This window comes from Phocoena sinus, chromosome 9 (genome assembly GCF_008692025.1).
Source record: "Phocoena sinus isolate mPhoSin1 chromosome 9, mPhoSin1.pri, whole genome shotgun sequence".
Classification (NCBI taxonomy): domain Eukaryota; kingdom Metazoa; phylum Chordata; class Mammalia; order Artiodactyla; family Phocoenidae; genus Phocoena; species Phocoena sinus.
Genome location: NC_045771.1, coordinates 43,963,453 through 43,968,790, shown reverse-complemented (window position 1 = coordinate 43,968,790; position 5,338 = coordinate 43,963,453).

Below are 5,338 nucleotides of genomic sequence, written 5' to 3'. Positions count from 1 at the left end.
ATAAAGAAGATGTGGTATATATACACAAAGGAGTACTATTCAGCCATGATAAAAAGGAAACTCTGCCATTTGTAACAATGTGATGGACCTTCAGGACACTATGGTGAGATAAGTCAGACAGAAAAAGACAAATACTGTGTGATATGTCATATATGTAGAATCTAAAGAAACTGTAATCATAAAAGCAGAGAGTAGAATGGTGGTTACCATGGGCTAGGTGGGGAAAGATGTTGTTTAAGGGTACATACTTGCAACTAGTAAATAAATAAGACCTGGAGACCTAACACACAGTACAGTAATTATAGGCAGCAAAACTATCATAAACATTGAACTTTTTAAGAGACTAAAGGTTTTTTTTTTTACTTTTATTGAAGTATAGTTGTTTTACGTTGTGTTACTTCCTGCTGTACAAAAGTGACTCAATTATACATATATATATTCTTTTTCAGATTCTCTTACATTATGGTTTATCACAAGATATTGAGTATAGTTCCCTGTGCTATACAGTAGGACCTTGTTGTTTATCCGTCCTATATGTAATAGTTTGCATCTGCTAATCCCAAACTCCCAACACTTCCCTTCCCCTCCCTCTGCCCCTTGGCAACCACATGTCTGTTCTCTATGTCTGTGATTCGTTTCTGTTTCGTAGATATGTTCATTTGTGTTGTATTTTAGATTCCACATGTAAGTGATATCATATGGTATGTGCCTTTAAGAGACTAAATCTTAATTATTCCCAAAACTAGAAGAAATGATACTTATGTGATGTAATAGTGGTGCTGGCTAATGCTACAATGGCAAACATACTGCTATATAAATGTATCGAATGAATATGCCGTATACCTTAAACTTACACTATGTTGTATGTCAAGTATATCTCAATTAAAAAAATAAAAGGTTTTAAATTTCCCAATGAAAGTCCATTTTGTTTTAACAAATTTGTTATTAATTTATATTTTTACTGCATTGCAATGTATGTTTTTGTTATTTGCACTTTGTGGAATTTATTGAAGCTCTCTTTGAGAACTAACATATCACCATTTTTTTGTGAATGTTCCATGTATATTATCAAAGTGGAGATATCAAGAAATATACATTACTGTTTTGTTTATGTCTTTTATATCCTTATGTTTTGTACACTTGACCTTGGTTTTTTCCTTCTTTTCTCAAATCTCTTGAAGTTGCTGATCTACTGTTGTCTGGTTTTGTACTATTGCTATTGAGAAATTTGATGCCAAACTGATTTTCTTTCCTTTGTGAGTGATTTGGTCATTTTGCTTGGAGGCCCAGAGAATTTTTCTTTTTCTTTAGAAGTCTAACTAGAATATGTCTTGAAGTTGGTCATTCTGGGTCAGTCTTATTAGATTTTTGTCCATTTATATTTTGAGTTTAAAAATTTCTGAATCAGCCTTCAAATGCTTGTTTAAGGATATTTAATTCAGGTTGGGGTGTTGACATCTTTTTCGGCTTTGTTATTGTTTTGGGAGGGAGAACAGTCATGAGCTAAAAGGTTTTGATTTTTATGTTTTCTTCTTACAGTCGCTTTGTATGGATATTACACTGTTTACTCTTCATTTTGAGATGTTTTATTTTCCTGAACCAGAATAACTGTTACACGTAGATAGAAGCATGGAGGTAGGGAGGTGAGGAGGTGAAGGTTTGGGTGGTATATGAAGTTTCTTAATTCAAGAGCTTCCTTTTTTGTTTGTGAAGTACAGTTTCTTAAAAAAACTGCCCCCTTTTGGGGGGTGGTGGTGGTATATCTTCTGATTGTGTGATCCTCTTGTTTTTAAAGTACTCGTAATTTCCAGTTCTTGATTATTTTTCTTCATCACCAAATATCTGAAGGCTACTCTTTCCAAGTTACCACCTCTCCTCCAGACGTGGTGCTTTCCCAAGATTTCCACCTCTGTTCTTGAAGACTTTCAAGCTCCTTCTTTTTGATTTGTCAAATAATCAATGCTCTAATCTACCATGTCTCGTCTCATTCCCATTTAGAGGGAGACATTCTCTTTTTGGGAGTTATTGTATCTGTTTTTCTACACCTAGGTCTGCTTTCCTTTCCTCTTTTCTGAACTGGCTTTTCTGAATTTGGTCATTTATTTACCTCTTCAGACATAATTTGAAGTTTGTAGTATTCTCTGTCTCATAGATGTGCTGTAAGCATGGGTTCTAAATGGTTTGACTTGCTCATTTTGTTACTCTGTATGGTCTGGAATATTTATGGAGAGATTCAGAGTATAAAATATTTATTTCCTTTGGATTTTTCCCTCTCCATCTTTTGTCTGTGCATAATTTTACATAGTTATCACGGGTCTCTTCAGTTTTGCTTCTTTTTAACTTAACAGTATTATTTTAATTTCCCCAATTTCTTTCATAATCCTATAGATGCTATCTTGTTTGTGAATAGGCCCATCATATTTTGCCAAGTGGATATGTCATGCTATATTTGATTACTTTTCTATTGTTGGATGTTTACATTGGAAAAGGAAGGTTACAAGTGTGTTTGGCATGAATAAATTTAAGCGCAGGCCATTCTGAGGGATGAGCATTTGGCCCAGAATAAGCTTGTAATAAATCTTTATGGAATAAATGATTCAGAAGAAAAATAAAACTGACCAAAACTACCCAAATAGGAAGAAAGCTGAAGTGTCCTTTAAAATGTCCAGTTAAAATATGTAAATCTCATATTCTACAGGAATTGCATTACCTATTTAGTACTTCACTTGGGGGACACACCAGAAATAAATGCTCTGGGAATGTCAGGTTGAATAAACTTTATAATTAAGTTAGGGTTTTGGTAGAGTCAAATGCAGCAACTGTGTCTTAGAGTGAAGGTTATGAAAAAGTGCTTCAATCTGAGGATAACTTTTATTCAGGGTGACTCCTGGGGATAAGTAACCGAGTGACCTTGTCATTTTGCTCCCTCTCCTTTGCATGGGTGGTGATGATTAAACCAGGGAAATGAATGAGGCTTGCAGCTCTGGATGTGGTCAGTCTCCATAAATCACTTCTTCCATTGTCTGAATACATTTGGGCATCCACAGTAGTTTATTTCCAAAGTATATAAAGAAGCAGAGGCCAAGGGTGTAATCTTGGAGCTATTTAGAGTGGTTCTAGTCAAGACAAGCAGCTGTTCCCAGTTATTAGTCCATATATTCTAGGTGCCAGGGAAAACCCACAAGAGTGTCACTAAATTGAATTTTAAAGTGACCTCCTATTCAGATGAAAATCTCCTAGCTGTTGTTTTTTTCCCCAAAGACTGATCTCCTATTGAATAAGTTAGCAACACTCTTGTTATGAATGAATCATTGCTACTGCCTATAGAGGAAATCTGAATTATTCCATAGGGCTTCCAAGGAACGTGAATTTACCTTCCAGGAGTCCTTTGTAAATGCCGTTAGGCTAGAAGCCTGAACACAGGACAAGTCAGAGATCGGCAAAAAGTGCAAACTCTAACGATGGTGGGGGTGGTTGTAGTAATTTAAACTTGTGTGAGTTGTGTCAAAGCACGATTCCAAGGGGTGCCTGGAATCTTAACAGTCCCTGTAGGAACATGGGACTTGTGATCCATTTCTACTTAGGGAAACAGGTCTTCCTGTCTTTGGAGCTTATCACCGGTTATAGGAGCAACTTCTGCCAGAGCAGTCCCTAAAAAACATGAGCCGCAAAAGATGATAGGGCCCTCTTTCAACACAAAATCTTACCTTGGAATGCCTCAGTATCACTTTTGCCTAATTCCATAAACTCTAGTACTAAAGAGCACAAGCTTTGGAATCACATGGCCTGGGTGTAAGTCTTGGTTTCATCACTTATTGTGTAGTGTGACCTTGGGCAAGTTCCTTAACCTTTTTTTTGTTTTTTCTATCCTTATTTTTGTATCTGTAGAATGGAGATAATGAACTTCCAACTTAATAGGATTGTTGTGATAATTTAGTGAGATTATCCATTTAGAGTGCTTGACAGCTATGGCCAATTTCCTCCTTCTCCTCTCCATTATCTTTGACTATTTTCATCCCTCTCAAGGGGTATATACATGAAGTTAAAACACTGCTTTCATTTATCTGACGCTGTGTATTGAAGTTATCCATGTGCGGAACAGGGACTACTTAAATTATCCAAGGCCACCTATTTTCTTTTCCCCTCTCTGTGCATGTGGAGAGATTACAGAGAGAAGTCTGAGCTGCTGTTTCACAATTCACAAAACTAAAGATGTCCTTTGTTAGGCTAATGGAAATATCTCCTGAGGTCACTGGCCAAGGCAGAATGTCACCCCATACAGTTTTTGAAAGCGGCCTCAGGTCAGTGAAAATTCCTCATTGTGAACATTTTCCCTTGGTGATTTTAAGAATTGAAGTTTGAGGAAAACACATTTGGTGAATGTTATTGTAAAACACAGTAGCAGTGTATATAATTCTATATGCCTCAGAGAGATATATCAATAGAATATTTACTTCACAGACATGAAAAAGGCCCATTTAATTAGTTGTCAGGGCTAGTGGCTTTATGTCTTAAAGTACATATGAAAGCTCTTTGAACAGCAGCACAGAGAGTTTATTTAGTTGTTCTGTTTTACTGCAGTGAGGTGCCAAGTTGACTCCAGAGAAATCTTGCAGTGTGGTGCCTAGAAGTCTAAGTCCTAAATTGAATGCCTAGGCTGCTCTGTCCTTCCCGTATCAAGAGTCAAAAAGCAACCTCAAGAGCAGCAGGCCTTTTATTTCACACAACTGAATTCTTAAGAGTTGATGTTTATGATTGTTTTTACATACAGTTTTTATGACTTCTTTTACGTCTACAAAGTTCCTAGATTATGTGTCCCTGAGTTCAGTATTTCCCCTTTATTCTCTCAGACCTAACTGTGTTTGATATGCTGCATTTGATATGCTATCTTTTATTATGCAGAGGCCCTTTGATCTCTGCAGAGGAAAGGCGCCATATAAATGCAGAAATCCATTATATTCGTACCGAAGAGTGGCTTTATGGGTGAAATCCAGCTTAGTGATGCTGTTGGAGGGAAGAGTGTATGAGGCTGTGGAATGCCAACACCAAAGTATATATTCAGATAAAGGGGCTTGTTGGAGAAGTTTATTTTTTAAGTATGTTTCTTAGTAAGGTAAACACACAAACCAAAAAAGTACACAGATCATAACTGTTCAGGTTGATGAATTCAACACCGTGAATACATCCATGTAACCAGCACCCAAGTCAAGAGCTAGAACATTACATATCCCCACATGCCCCTCTCATTCCCTATACCCCTACTGGTTACCTCCATTCTTTTTATCACCATAGGTTAGTTTTGCTTGATTTTGAACTTCACATAGATCAAATCACACAA